This window comes from Cydia strobilella, chromosome 7, assembly GCF_947568885.1.
Source record: "Cydia strobilella chromosome 7, ilCydStro3.1, whole genome shotgun sequence".
In the NCBI taxonomy this organism is placed as follows: Eukaryota; Metazoa; Arthropoda; class Insecta; order Lepidoptera; family Tortricidae; genus Cydia; species Cydia strobilella.
The window spans coordinates 7,796,086-7,813,185 of record NC_086047.1 but is presented as its reverse complement, the minus strand read 5'-3'; the positions used below and the strand labels follow the sequence as shown (position 1 = coordinate 7,813,185).

At 35.3% G+C, this 17,100-nt stretch overlaps 2 protein-coding genes across 3 annotated transcripts in view; one reads left to right on the top strand and one right to left on the bottom strand.

The window, feature by feature from the left end:
- The window catches only part of LOC134743136 (adult-specific cuticular protein ACP-20-like), a 294,612-nt gene that overhangs the window by 158,810 nt on the left and 118,702 nt on the right, over positions 1-17,100 (top strand). The window lies entirely within an intron of this gene.
- The window catches only part of LOC134743112 (very long chain fatty acid elongase AAEL008004-like), a 54,054-nt gene that overhangs the window by 36,091 nt on the left and 863 nt on the right, over positions 1-17,100 (bottom strand). The gene's annotated exons all lie outside the window — the stretch shown is intronic.

Sequence of the window (17,100 nt, the reverse complement as noted above, 5' to 3'; positions counted from 1 at the left end):
TTAAATAACGTAAGCAATAACATTGTTTGTTATTTATGAGGTCATCACCATCAGTTACGCGCCATCCGTGATTTTGTTTAAGATTCAATAGGTAGTTTGTTTTAGGTACCGTAAACCGTAAACTGGGGCTAATTGAGAACCACGGGGCTAACTGAAAAAAAATGATGATAATTTTTGAACCCATATATATATATTATATATCCTACCATGGCCGTGGTAGAGACTTACCTTAGTCTGACAATAGTTAATCTAATTTAATATTGGTCACAATGAACCTTAATTTTTTTTTTGAGTGTACCTATTGTTGGAAAATCAGGGCAAATGAACATCGTTCTACTTCTATTCAGATTATGCTTCGTGGTAGGTTAAGGCTTTTTTGAATGTACATACCAAATAGTACACATCATTGGGAGTTTTTTGAGCTACATGTCGTAATTTTAGGCGTTTATTTGCATTCGATTTTGCCGATTTTATATTTTGAGGTTAATTGGTTTCAAGTAACAAATACCCACCTTGTAAACATTTCTATGAAGGTAGGTTGTCCATGCTTTATTTTTAACGGGGTAGTGTTGCAAAAAAAAAAGATATACGTATGATAGATGCCCTAGGACAAAAATCTACCCTACATATTATGTACTTAAGAAGCATTAGTTACGTTTTATATGTTTTTTGTGGACTGTAACAAAAAGTTAATTTGCGAACGATAGGACTGTTATTGACACTACTATTCATGTCTGTTATTATTTAAGAACCATACAGATTTATCAAATACACTTTAGTAACTTTTTTATAAAGATTTTAGAGACAGGAAAAGAAAAATATTCTATCTTGATTTGACTAAAATATATGTTCAGATTTTCTCCTTTTTTCTTTTTTTTTTAAATTGATTTACTGCTGTAAAAACATAAATTTTATGTAATTATAGAAGCGCACATTTTAAGTACATATACATGTGATTATAGTTAAATTAAAGGTATTTGTAGGTAAAAAAAGATTTCGGAAATCTTGTTTAGTGTGCATAACTGTGTTTTTTTTGTCCCGAAATTTATTACAAAATTATGGTTAACCTGTTTTTATTTCCTTAGGCGGTCGTTTCTAAAGTGTCTCAAATAAATGTGTGTGTGTTACGTTAAAAACAACACAAACTTCAAAATTCAGTAAAAACCGGTGCGAGACCCATCAATTTCGATATATGTAGCTCCAACCATGAAACATTTGGAAACACCTCTTTAAAAAATCATTACTCGTTCTGTGTTAACAATTCAAACATGTGCAGTACATACAATGATGGAGAAAGATGTATTTTATCCATTAAAAATACTAAAGAAAATATTTTTGATATAAAATATGGAGTTATTGATGTTTTACTCTAAAAATTGTACCGTTGAGCCCCAGTACGGTACGAGTAAAATACTGCTTGCTTGTTTGAGTTTTCTTTCTTGTATATAAACTTGAAAATGTTTTGACCTAAGGCCAGAATACTTAAATAGTTATTTTTTTTAATTCTTAGCATAACTTGGCTTCCTACTAAATAAGTGGGTGGGTAAAAATAGCCAAGAAAAAGTTGATAAAAATACATTTATCTTAATTGAGGTTTATTTTACCGTCAATTGAGTTTGGGGTTTCAAAAACCATAAGTTCTGATGCAGTTTAAATCATTACATTCACATAGAGGTAGACCAAGATAAGTCTGCAAAAAATCGTTCATTAACAAATCTTGCATTTTATTAACAAAAAAACTCTTTTTAACTTTTGAATGGAATAACTTTCACGAATTTCATTAAAATCACTGAATACGCGTAAAGGTAGTTTTTATAGTTCAAAATGGCTCCTTGGGTTTCAAAGAATTCTATAATTGGTAGGGTTCCAAATAGCCCCACTTTATGGTATCTACTGTTTTATAACATATATGGCTATGTATGTATCATCTAAGTAGGTAATATATGTACATATATGTAAATTTACGGTGTTTGTCTTGTGTATCGACTAACTCGTTTCATCAAATCGTTATTGCCATAATAAACACCTGCGATATTTTTTTGACATGCGCATATTTATCAAAACTCGAATAATAGCCACTGTTGCCAACTCGGGTAAAACGTTATTTATGTATTTAAAATGAATATCGATATTCTGCATGTGCTAAATTGCAAGGGTTTTGGAATTCCTTGCATGATGAACTTATTCTTTTTATAATTATGTAACCTAGCAACGAAAATATGTTGTTATTAAATTTTATTAAGCATGTTGACACCACTGACAGGTTGAACAGCCGAACCGGGGCATCTCGCGTCGCGCCTGCGCGTCTCCACCGCGGCATTGACACTGGCGACTGGCGCAGTGCGCATGCTTGCACGCAATTACTCGACGAAAATTCCGTTTTGTAATTTGTAATAACTTTCAATGAAAATCCGTCTGTACGTTACGCGCGACCGTGAAAGCATTTGTCGCTTTGCTGTCGGGTCTATGAGCTCATTACATTTATTTCGCAACGATGGCTAGGTAATCTGACTGAACATTATTCATACTTAAACCTAATAACTTGCAGAGTTAGATATGAGGCAATTTAGTGTTCTTGTTCCATATACTTACGTTACAAATATACATTAACAATTTCCTAAGCAAGCTATTATAAATGTATAAACAAGCAATGCCCGAGAAAGGAATAATTGAGATTTTTTCATAGTTATAGCACAACGTAAAATGTTTAAAAAAAGTTTTAACACGAAACTGTCCTAAAAAACTGGGATGATGAAACTGAAATAAATAAGTTCACTGGCGATGGCGGCCTGCCCAATAACTGTGTTTTTAAATGTTACTTACTTAGGTGGATACCTATTCAGCCAAAACATTACGTAAAAATTTGGCCACGCATGGCCGAAATAACAGGTTGACAGGTAACAAGACCTTCAATTCTTCCCACTAATTGTGCCGATACGCTCGGTTGCAATATGATATGACTCACATTATTTAGGTAGTGAGTTCAATCGTGGTTCAATCGTCTACAAATGCTAGTTGCACTTGACCTCGGATTCGGAAGTGTTATGTTCCTCCGGACCCAGGCGGTTCATTTATAGACGCTCTTATATATCAATCATGATAATAAAATAAAATGTAGTTATTATTACACTTCGCACACGAAGATCAATGAAGTGAAATGAGCCCTTGGCAGTTACCGAGCCCAGTGAACGCTGCAGTCACTGCACATCCTCGGGCTTCCTCAGCCCGAATTCAAGAACCTCATGCGGACACTGGAAGTAGATCACAGGTCCGCATGAGGTCCGTGGATATTTTGAATGTTAGGATATCATTATTTAATCGAATGACCTTTTAGAGCCGGTGTAATGAACTCTTTTAATATGAATCATACGCAATACTGTGCCCGTATCTGTCTGCAGAATCTCGCACCTTCTAAAGATAATTGACGTCACGATTGAAAATGACGTCTATGATCCACGCTGACTTAGTCGCGGGTCCGCAAGGGCAATAGGTGCGATGGGGCAATCAGTTCATTATAAAATAAAAATACCTAGAACAATCGCCATGATGTTGATTTGAAGACGATAACGAAATGGAATGGCGGTGAGATTGCTAAAGACTGGTCATGAGAAGTTGATTTGTTTTGTGAGTTGGGAACTTTTCTGGCTTTAATATCAGCAATTTAATATATTTTTTATATATTTGGGTAATACGTGAGTGACCCGTTTGCGCTTTTGCTCTATGTGACGTAGGTATTTGTGTATTTGTAATTGTGAACTGAAGTTTCAATAGTGCGATGACAATTTTTTTTACCTATTTTATAATATCACCGTTATGTATTTCCTAAATAATTACTGCTAATAATACCTACATATATCACCTTCGTGTGTTTTTGTATGAACTTGTATAGATAAAGTAAACAATATAGGTTAATTTGTAGATTGCATTTTTTACTAGTCATTTTATACAAATATACCCACGATGAATAGGTACCTACTGCAATGAAACTTATATTACTGAAAAAGCTCGAATAAAAATGAAGTTGACTATGTTCAACTTTAAAACACATTAAAACAAAAAAAACATGAAAAAAAACATTACATGAGACCGTTTATTCTCATCGCTCGTACAAAGGAATACTACTAGACTACCTAAAGTAGTGAGGTGAAAGTCACTAAAAATATTAAAAAAAAGTTATACCGTAAAAACATGGAGGTGATATAAGTATTATTGGCCGGTACTATACATACATATCCTGAGGAATTAAATGCTGTAATTTCTTAGTTAAATATGGTGGTTAACGTATTTTCTTCAGGGATGTGCCGTGGAGCAAGCACATGATGTTTTTTTCCTTATTCGCAGAATTTAAAATGTCATATAGACTTGAATTGAATCCTCATTTTTAATCAAAAGATATCTTTGTGACAGAGATCGATCATTGAATGGGACTTGCGAATGGGGAGAGAACAATGCAAGTCACAGAACTCATGAATGGGACTTGCTTTCAGCTTACACTATCTGCTAAAGATCGATCAGTAAGTGCGCGATAATTTTACGCAAGACCCGGAGGCATCACGCTCGACCCTGAACTCAATTCGGGCGCAATAATTTTGCAACTACCGCCGTTGGGCGCGAGCGAGGTACGTCGCCGGTTCAAATGTAAACATTTGCAGGCGCGGGCGCTGCCGAGGCCGACGCGGACGTGCTTGCCTCCTTGCTAACTACATACCTCACAAAACCTTTTGTCGTGGCAGACAGTTCGTCAAGTGTACAATTTGATCCTTAGAATCTTAACGACTGTGTGATCGTACGTATTGTCAGACATATTCTGGTTCTATGAGGCATATCGCTTGGTTGATAGATAACAGACGCTTCCGCACACAAAAAATAAAAAAAAACCGGCCAAGTGCGAGTCGGACACGCGCACGAAGGGTTCCGTACCATTACGCAAAAAACGGCAAAAAAATCAAGTTTGTTGTATGGGAGCTGTAAAGTACTATATTTACCACGGTAAATCGTACGAAGTAATATATTTCCAACGGCTCGTCTACGCAGACACCACGTGATACAACCCGCCCTGCCCGCGGTCTGTCATCGACTGACCCTAACTGTCAGTGACGTCACTATGACGTAAGCGCTCGAGACGCTATGCACTACAGAAGCCCCACTTAAGTTTTAAGTTTTATTGTAAGTACTAACATTTTATGAGTCATGAGCTCGAAATAAACGATAATTTAATTTAATTTAATTTTTAATTTAAATATTGCTCAATACATTTATTTACATACAAGATATATACAGTGGTACTACGTAAACGAAATTAATAACTAGCTTAAATCTAAAATAGGCCCTTGAGGCATTGTACCAAGGATAAAATTTAAATATTTATTTTATTCTGTTTTTAGTATTTGTTGTTATAGCGGCAATCGAAATACATCATCTGTGAAAATTTAAACTGTCTAGCTATCAGGGTTGATGAGATACAGCCTGGTGATAGACAGACAGACAGCAGAGTCTTAGTAATAGGGTCCCGTTTTTAGCCTTTGGGTACGGAACTTTAAAAATATCCGAAAATTTCATGGGTTTTCAAGTAAGTATATACTTAAGTTTAACAAGTACCTACATTTAGTCACTATTAACATACAAAAAAAAGCCTACCCTCTTATTCAATGGTCTAACAATGAACATAATATACGCTTAGAGTTTGGCGGCTACATTGCGTACATATAATGGTAAAGATCATAAATGAAACCAATCCTGAAGCAAACCGTAAGGTGTGATGTCGTAAATTTCCTTGTGTTATGATCATGTGAGCTCTATCTGATTTGTACATATTTACAAATACCTGTATCATCATGTTTGGCCGAGGTTCAACCAAGCGTTCGCATGCGAATCAACCTAAATATATGCTTTACTATGATTAACAGAAAACTCCGGCAATGTGAAGATTTTTTGTATATTTTTATATTTCATACACAAATAATATTTATTAATAATTAATATAAATAAACAAATATGATGATGATGATGATGATTGTAATTGTTGTTGTTTATTTTGGTTAAAAAAAAAATTCGTACCCACCTACGAGTAAATCACTAAAAACCAAGCGCATTTTTTTTATTCCACATATCTAATTCCGGAAATAAATAAAACGGTGGGGTACAATACCATATACACGGCTTGTTTAGGTTTCCATTCCATCTCATGTCCGTAGCACATATTTCCTATTTGTGGTGATCATATATGTACAGGTAAGTACTTAATTCAGATGTAAAATCATAGTTATAGAACCGGTGGTGTGACTTGGCCGTGACTAGTCACAAAACAAAGTTGTTGATTGTTTCTTAATGATAATACTTGTTTACTACAACGTCAATCGATCAGCATGTTGTACCTACTCGATTTGTTGTTTGTAATTTAATTGATTTAATAAGAGTTCAACGCGCTATTGCGTTGGAAGAACTTACGTATAACAAATAATTAAACTCTATTTAATACCACATGACAGTAGTTAAATACCTACACCTAGCTACTATATTTATTCATGAGGAATATATATTTATATAAACTGAAATAGATATCATACACTAAAGAAAAGTGACCAAGTTGCACCTATACGAATCCTTTACTGAAGTTTACTGGATTACGGTATAGCGAGAGAGATGGTGCTGCCATCTATCCAACTAGGGAACAAATCAAAATTATTTTTATGAAATATTTTGATTTGGGGTACCTTTTTCTTTAGTGTATGATATCTATTTCAGTTTATAATTTATATATAGTAGCGTGACTACTTAAAAAACACAAAAAATAATCATTTGATTTGTTCCCTAGTTGAATATATTTTTTAGTTAAAATGTAAGAATAGTAAACATACCCTTCAAAATCTGCATTATTTTATAGAATTTATATCTATACGTTTTTAAATGAATTGAAGTTTACTGCTTCCTATTTATGAGGTGTGGGTCGATTATTGCCGGCCTTCGGCCTTCTATAATAGATTCACGATGGCCCATCTTCATAAACTAGCCTTAGTATTCGCGAATTTGCATAAAAAGTGTTTGACGTAAATGATAAACCTGTTTGTAGAGTGGATTTCATTGGGTGGGCAGTGTGGAATTAATGGTTCATGACAAATTTGCTTTCAAGCTATTTGATTGATTGGTAACTGGTTGCTTTTTATGAAAATAAACCCATAACTAGTGTCAGGTGGGGTAAATATAAAACACGGGTAAAAATAAGACAAAGTTTTTTCACCACATCAGCTGGTAAAGGCTCTCTTGATAGTTCAAAAACTGATGAGAGCTGCATTTTATCCACATGTAGGTCATGTGGGGCAAAGTAATCAAATGCAAATGTTGAGTTGTTTCCTTATGTTGGCTGGTAGAATTGACTTTTAACTGAAGATTTTGAGTGATAAATAATTAATAACATTAATTTTGAATTGATTTTCTTTGATTTTGTTTGATATTTTACAGTTAATATTTTCCATGTGTTGGTGTGGTGGAAATTTTTGTGTTTCACTCGGTGTCAAAATTTGTTTAACCCTCGTGCATTGAAACCCTCACATCGCTCAAGATTCCATTGTACAACAATACTTATTTGTTTTACAAGGGGGCAAAGTTGTTGTTTAATTTCTCGTGCCAATTATTGATATAAGAGTTAGGAGCATTTAATTGTTTTTATGAAATCTGTTTTTCGCTCCTAATTTTTACCATTATCAAAAAATCTAAAAAAGTCAAACGTAGGGGCATAGCTATGGTTAATATACATCCAATTATGTAAAAATATTTTCCATAATGCCAATGTCCAGATAGGACAATGGGGAATACGTTTATATGGAGAAACGGGCGTCCCCTTTCCTCTTAAAATCTCCAAACGTATTATCAAAATCAATGAGTAGAGCAAGTACCGTCAACTGGGCTGGATAGGGATGGCTCATGGCTGGGGTTCAAGAAATTGTCAGGTAAATACAATTTAGGTTTTGTCCCTCTTCACCCCAGCCATCCCTATTCATCCCGGTTGACGGTATTTTAAATTACTGTCTTTTTCAGTGTATTATTACTTTTTAACGAAAACGATAAATTAGTGAAGCTATAATATAATTATATAACCGGTATTACCAGGCAAAACGAGTTTATATATCCTTGTCAGACTTACTGTTTTATTTGTTAACATTCTGCACAAAGACATATTATCGCCAGATCTAAACATCACATTCAAATGTTGTTTAATTACTAGTATAAGTAGGTATAATTAATATTAATTACTTATTATGACATTTATGACGCACGTTATACGTAAATACGATTAAGAATTGAACGTAAATTTTAAAGTTAGGTACCTATTGCATTTTGGGTATTCTAGGATCTATTACGAAAAATTCTTACCGTCATCTGCAGACATAGAAGTTATTGTGGCACAAACGAGTGTTTGAGAAAATAAAACATCGATAAATCTGTTATCGATAAGTAATTAATTAATATTTAAAAGATGTAACTTCTACTTGCTGTAGGTAAGTTACCGAGAAATTTCAAGAATGCAAATCAATTACAAAGCGGTACATACTTAATTTCTTTATTACATTATTACATATACATATTTAATACTTAAAAATTAAAACGTAAACGTAATATACCGTGCTAAAAGAATAGAAAACTACCAATATATCAAAAGATAAGGAGATATCGAACGTGTTGTGTATCGCGATAACTATAGCTTCTTATAACATGTAATAAATATCTATAACGTTAAGGTACCATTGATAACAGACATGTCGATATTTCATTTTGTCAATCACTTTATTTTGCCACAAAAACTTCTATGTCTGGACATCTGTTATGTTAATTCAGCCCATGATGTCATAATAATATGAAAGAAAAGTAAGTAAGTGGTAAGTTCAGAAATCAGGGATTCCTAACTTTTACAACCGCTTCCGCGAACTCAACTCAAATTTACAATTATTTTAAGCGCCGAGTCGAAACCAAACTCAATAAATAGCATTTTGAGCTAAATTTATCGTTTCGTGTCGTGTTATTAATGTTATTGTATTATGTTTGCACTTCGACAAGCACCGTGGTCGGAAGTACACGGAACGGTACGCACATACGTAGTAAGTACGTTGGTGTTTTCGTAACTTAGGAAATTCAACCCAATTTATTTTTTGTGCCCAAGCAGATACGTCTGCGAGCGAGTTACATTTTTTTAAATAAAGGAAGGAATGGAAAAAATCGTACGGGCCAACCTCGTTTCGGTAGCTCAGTTGGTCAGAGTGACCGCGGACCGATGATCCGAAAGGTAACAAGTACGAACCATGCTCGAAGCGCTATTTTTATTTCCATTTTTAGGGTTCCGTACCTCAAAAGGAAAAAACGGAACCCTTATAGGATCACTCGTGCGTCTGTCTGTCTGTCTGCCTGCCTGTCTGTCTGTCTGTCCGTCTGTCACAGCCTATTTTCTCCGAAACTACTGGACCAATTAAGTTGAAATTTGGTATACATATGTTAGTTTGTGACCCAAAGACGGACATGTAACGAAAACAAATGAATTTTAAACATGGGTTCCACTTTTGGGGGGTAAATAAGAAAATAAAAAAATAAAGTTTTTCAAACTATATCGTGTTATATATAAAATGAAAGAGCTCATTGTGAGAATCTCAAATATATTTTTTTATAATTTTAGCATAAACAATTTAGAAGTTATTCAAGAAAATAGGCAAAAAATGACCATTCCCCCCTTTATCTCCGAAACTACTGGGTCTAAAATAAAAAAAAAATATACAAAATAGATCTTTACCTATAGATTACAGGAAAACCTATTAGAAATTGCAGTCAAGCGTGAGTCGGACTTAATTACTTAGTTTTGATCTGACCCCTACGGATTTTTTAGACATTTCACTCACGTTTCACATAAAAAATACATTGTTTAAATTGTGTAATATACGGAGCCCTTCAAACGCGAGTCCGACTCGCACTTGGCCGGTTTTTTTTTTATCTTAATTAATATGAATACCTTTGGGCTATTTGTAACCAAGAGCACAGAGTATGTCCTCCAACTAATAACGGGGGTGTTTACTGGCCATTACGGGGTCAAGGGAATCCTGGCCAAGATGGGACACGCTGACAACACCGATTGTCGTATGTGTGGCGAAGAGGAAGAGACAGTAGAACACCTGATGTGTGAATGTCACGCCGTCGCCAGACAATTAATGAAAGACTTTGGAACAGGCTATCTGGAACCAAAGGAATTCAAAACGCTACCCATGAGCTCCATCATCCGGCACATGGAGATGGTGGGAAAAGCTCTTGAGTTGCGGATGGATCTTTCCTAGCGGGTAATGCACAAAAGATCCCTATGGATCGAAGTGTATCCGCAAGGGCCCCCGAAAACCATAAGATAAGATAAGATGTCCTGGATAACCTGTACGGGTACCTATGACCATCGCAGTTATCCACGTGATAGCTTATTAATAACAGCGTCCATTACTTTCTATCTGACGTTGATAAAAAATGACAGTTGCTCTTTGTCACGTGGATAATTAACGTCCATCATACGCCAGCTAGCTTAGACAACCTGGAAATATTGTAAACAAACATTTATACCTCACAATAGTTGGAATAAAAAATATTCACGGAAATTCAGCGTCATTGTACGTGTAAATTCCGATATGTCAAATAAAAAAAGCCTCATGTACAGTTTTCAGGGAATCACTGCGGTTTTCAAAAACTCCTATGTTTTTGCGTGCGTGTCGGAATTATTTACAAGCAGCTACGCAATACCGGGTTTTCTTTATACATTAGGTAGCTTACATTTCGTAGCCAAGCGTTACATTATATGGGGTATTCGGTGCAGTGCAATTATTCTTTTAACACAATTGAGAAATATGACCTTCAGTTTTAATCGTTTTTTTTATAGCTCTTGTTAAAATTGCTGTTTGGGCACTGCCGCTGTCTATGTACATATAGGTATACTATAGTTTCGAATTGTGCGTTTACGACATGTACGACTTTTGAAATATTCGTAACGGTTAATGATTAATGGTTTCTTATGGTTTTTTAATAATCACCTATCCAAAATCAGGGCGAAAATAATTTGATGTTGATTTGACATTAGTCGCAATGCTATCTCGCAAGTGCCGTAACTTTCAAATATTTTTTGTTGGAGTGATTCAATAATGATAACATATCAATAAAATTTGTACATGTAATACTGATATTATGCCGTGCGTAATAGCGTATATTCTTAAAAAATAAAAACAGAAATTGGTAATCAAATAAACATACTTTGTGCCTGTTCAGCGGAGGTCGAGTGGCTGTTTCAGTAATTGATGGACGAGGAAACGAAAAGCCGTCTTGATATGGTCATAATATATATTTTATAATATCAAAGCACAATATAAGCACCTGTAAGGTGAAATGTGAAGTCTTTTAGTTATCCCCTTTTAAGGATGACTCACGTTAGACCGGGCCGTGACCGGCCCGGAGCTTCCGGCGCTTACTTTTCTATGACATGACAGGTGATCACGTGATGCTTTCCATAGAAAACGAGGCGACGGAAGCTCCGGCCCGGTCACGGCCCGGTCTAACATGAGTCATCCTTTACATGGTAACCGAAATCGAAAGTTAAAGAACACTAACTGTAAAAAGGAATTAATATATTATAATGGACTTGCCAACAGTGCCTACTTCTAAATATCAGTGTTACAATTAAGAAGCGTGATCAAATAAGTTACCTACTTTAGAATCATTTAGAATCATTTATTCATCAATTGTGCATTACAGGTAATGAATACAGGTGTTATAAACAATTTGTTCTCTGTAATATGTCTTGCGACGTACAATGATTTTGGTTACCTAGCGCATGCAATATTATTAAAAATGTCACTATATTTAAAATAAAAATAATCAATAAGTTGTAATTAATAATTTAAAATAAATAATGATTAATGGGTAATTATATAAGTCAATCATTCATTTGTCAAAGTGTCCATCAGAAATTCATCAATATTGTAATAACATTTATCTTTTAATAATTTTTTTAACCTAATCTTAAATGTCGACTGTTCATTTCTGAGCAGATCCGGTAATTTGTTAAACAATTTAGGGGCCATTGTGTAGATGGTATTTGTATAAAAGCTTGTTTTTGAAATACAATTTCTTGGGGGAAGAATTTTTAGCGTATTTGTAGCTGGGCGAGGATGAGTATTTACATGTACAGTGAATCGGTCCATATATTGTTTTACAAATACACATGCTTCGTAAATATACATAGAATGGAGTGGTAACAGGCCTAATTTCTTAAACAAAGGTCTACAGCTTGTCATTTGGTTAACTTTAAACATAGCTCGTACAATTTTCTTTTGGGCTTTAAATAAAGGCATGATATCACAATCAGCAGCATTGCCCCAGTGTATAATTCCGTATCTGAGATTAGAGGATACATAAGCGTGACGAGAGCTGACTGCTGAGAAACCGTTTCTGTCAGTCTTCTTATGACATAGACATACTGGTTTATTTTTTTACACATATTACATATGTGCCCTCTCCATCCCACATTACTATCTATTTGAATGCCAAGAAATTTAATTTCATTTACGTGTTCTATATTTTGTTCTTTATATTTGACCACAACATCATCCGAGGACCCTGACTTTTGGAGGTGAAATTGCATGCATTTTGTTTTTCCTAAATTTACTACTAGGTTGTTTTCACCCATCCAGTCTATAACAGTTTTAAGCGAATTATTAATAGTATTTTCATAGTCTTTATTTTTGTCACCTTTTATTATCATTGTCGAATCGGCCGCAAACAAGATCATTTGGTCATTTATAACTCGAGGTAGGTCATTTATATATATTATAAACAAAAGTGGGCCAAGAATACTTCCCTGTGGAACCCCGTATTCTATGACTTTCAACTCTGACCTTGCTTTATTTTCAACTTTATGTTCATCTATGTAATTAATTTCTGTATACTGTTGTCTGTTGGTTAACTTGTTGGTTTACTTATTTTCTTATTATCTGAATTGGTTGTCTTTACGAACTTGTAATGCCATTTATAATTTTCATTGACATTTGACCGACTCTTTTGTTATTTGCTAATTAAATGTCAACGATACCACACGATACCAAAGAATAATAAACAAATTGTTAATATTAGTCATTTTGAGAACAGCCAACGAAGGTAAGTATGTACTTATTATAGGTATGTTTTTTTTAATACTACGTCGGTGGCAAACAAGCATACGGCCCGCCTGATGTTAAGCAGTCTCCGTAGCCTATGTACGCCTGCAACTCCAGAGGAGTTACATGCGCGTTGCCGACCCTAACACTCCTCTCCCTCGAGCTCTGGCAACCTTACTCACCGTTAGGAACACAACACTATTAGTAGGGTTTAGTGTTATTTGGCTGCGGTTTTCTGTAAGGTGGAGGTACCTCCCCAGTTGGGCTCTGCTCTAGATCTGGAATGACATCCGCTGTCCTGTGCCCTACCACACAAAGCGAGATGTCATTCACAGTGCCCATACCTCTCTTTTGGACGTAGTTTAAGGACATACCCGAGTCCCTACCTATTACTGATGTGCCGTCGGAAAGTTTCCAAAATTGCGAAACTTCCACATTCAAAATTTTCGGAAACTTCTTCTATAATTTTTGTATGGAGATCAAAATTTTCCGTTTCCAAAATGAAACTTTCCTTAATTTCCAAAATGAAACTTTCCTTAATTTCCTATGAAATTTTCTTGAAATTTTAGTTTTTTTTTTAATCTTTCAGATAATGCACATTAATTGTATTATGTAGATTTCGTGATTTAAGATTTTGAGTAGTCTTCGGAAAATCAATCAACTGGTCTAAAAACGTGATTGTATTTATTTACTAAACCCTTTACCAAGTTTGCAAGCACGTAGGATATATCTAGGTAATTTTTTAAATAATTTTAAGCGAGAATTATTTATTCCTTCTGTTGTCATTTCCAAGTTACAAGACGCCAATAGGTATGTTTCAAATTGTCGGTCAATGAAAGTCATAAAGTACCTACCCACTTTCATAGTACAACTAAAACTTTGTAAGCTTTAAATATTGTATACAATAAGTCATTTTAATGTTTGAAAGCATTAATTTGACGATTGAAATATGAGAGAATTATGACTATCAACAAAATCAAGCATATTTAATTTTATTCATAGATATTTTTGGTCAAATTTTCAGTAGGTATTATTTTATGTTTTTCCAACATGTTGGTTACAAAATAATAGGAAATATTATATTTAGCTGCAGCTACCCTACACGTGATGTGAATAATTTACCTCATATCTTTTTTCATATTTATGTCCTTATCTGCTTTATTAAATATTTGCGTCATCGGGTAAAGAGTTGCAGGAGATGGTAACTAGAATGCTTGGATCTTTTGAAAGGAAAGGAATGAAAATAAATGTAAGTAAGACGAAAGACATATGATATTTAATTGACACTCAAGATATATACAGTGGTACTACGTAAACGAAATTTATAACTAGCTTAAATGTAAAATAGGCCCTTGAGGCATTGTACCAAGGATGCTGGCGGCATTTCCCCACTGTATCGCAATGCTGATACGTTGTGCGAGAAAGCCGCTAGCTCTTCGGTCACCAGTTACGTCAACCAGACGCTTCGCGATTTCTGCAAACAACTTATGCGCGCTGGGACCCCATGGACCTAGAGTTTCAACTCCAAATGGAACGAAATGATACTCTCTACCGAGGCTCTTATATTTATTACGTTTTAAAATTTACGAGAGTAATGGTATTTAAAAAGGAAGAATATACGACAAACTGTGAAATTTTGATTGGTGAATAAAGAGTAGAACAAGTGAAAGAGTTTGTGTATCTGGGAACCTTGTTCACTAGGGACGGTAAGCATGATAAAGATATTGAAAGGAGAGTGAATGCTGGAAATCGCGTGAATGGGGCACTTAACGCTTTTATGAGCTGCCAGAAGGTGTCGCAAAACGCACGGTTGGCTGTGCATAGAGGGGTGCTGGTGCCTACACTTATGTATGGTAGCGAAAGTTGGGTATGGCAGAAGAGGCATCAGAGCCAAATGAATGCAGTGGAAATGAGAGCGTTGAGAAGTGTGTGTGGTGTGAGATTAAAAGATAGAATTAGGAACAGTGTGATAAAGGGAAAAGTGTGGACTGAACGAAGATGTAGTGACAAAAATTGAGAAAGGTATGTTGAGATGGTTTGGACACGTGGAAAGAATGAGTGAAAGAAGGCTAACAAAGAGAGTGTATAAGGGAGAGGTAGAAACGGGAGTTGGAAGGGGCAGACCTCCTTTCTCTGATCAGATCGGGGAAATCCTGAAGTAAGGCCAGGTCAAGAGCACTCTCAACCGGCGAGCGTGTATGAGGAATGTTATGAAAGTGAAGGAAGCGAAAGAGGTATGTCAGGATCGTAGCAAGTGGAAATCCGTGGTCTCTGCCTACCCCTCCGGGAAATAGGCGTGATTATATGTATGTATGAATGTATGCATGTAAATATTGAATAGGTAGCTGAAACCAATCGAAATATTAATTTTCCTTAGAAACTGGGTGCAAAAGTCCAACAATTAAATACGCGTTCATTCCTTCCAAGGTATTTAGAGGTAACATAGTGATTTACCAAAAATAGCAATTTATGGGCGTGGGAAGTCGAGGCGTCTGTAATGGAATATTATAATATAATAATATATGTATTATTTTTCAATACAATATATTATATTTCAGGACTATTTACACCAGAAATATTGTAAAGGTTTGTTAAGACGGCTTGAGTCGCTACCACGACTTTAATTAAAGTTTTAGATTATTACTGTCTTTTTGGTCGGAAATTTGGAATATGGATTACCAGTCTCGTGTTTCTAAACGACTTGGCTTTGGTCTTCCATTTATATCGCACTCGATCGGCAGTTTCCTATTTTTTAAGGCCTTTGTACTAATTGCTTAGTAAACTCTGTTTAAGTTTTAGTGGAATTAGATACCAAATTATGTGATTTATAAACGCGGAAGCGGTCAGGGTCAAGTACAATTATATTTACAGTACACTAGTGCGATAATTGGCACATTACGTGACTATGTCGAAAATTATAAGGGCCATATGTACTGTAAAACGTTGTACGATACATGTGCGAATAGGTCATTCGTAACTTGTGTCGATTTAAAACACTCCCTTCGGTCGTATTTTAATTTATCGGTAGTTGCGAGTTTCCTATTTTTCGCACTTGTATCGTAATGTATTATTATGTACCTACTGACATGTTAAAAAGGTCTAAGATAGTCAGAAGGTCGGAAAAAGATGACGTAGGTAGTTAATAGGATCAATTAAGTTGCTAGAAATGAGGGCTATTTGTTTCATCCGCAATCCAATCAGCTCACTTGATACTAAATGTAATTAGAACGAACACTATTAGAACGAACAGAACTAAACAAACATTTAAACGTTAGGTGTCTACGATTTAAGAGGTAAGTGTACCTACTTATAGGCATCTATGTATAATGCTACTTAATTGCTCATGTGATCATCTTTCTACGAATACTATTGTACAGGGAAACGAAACTAAAATTGTGAGCTATTTGTCAAATATGCAAAACTAATAACGCGGAAAAAAGAAATGATCTTGAATTAGTGGTCACCTTCATCTCTATAGACAATTGCAAATGCATTAAGGTCATTCGTTTGTTTTTAATTAAATGCGATGTAGATGATAGTGAAAGAATTAAAAATTGTCTACGGCATCAGTACGTAGATGACATGATAATCCTGTCAAGTCAGTGTCCGATGGGCAAGCGGCGCGACCTTACGCTGCGCGCCCACGGCTTCGCACACGCGCGGCGGGAATACTAACGCCAACAGAACGCCTTGGGTGATCCTTGGCTTCAAAACCGAGCTCCTTTCTTAGCACTATTATTGCGCTCACTAAGATGTATTTTCTAGTAATCAGAGCCAATCTAGCGCTGCCGTTATTAGCATAACACTGTTGTTGGAACTGTCCGAGGTGGATGCGTATTAATAATCGCGGGATGTCCTCAAGCCGTATGTTGACAAACTTTAATCAACATTGACCGGATTTTGCAATTATGATGAGTCTACGAGTGACATAAACGCCTGG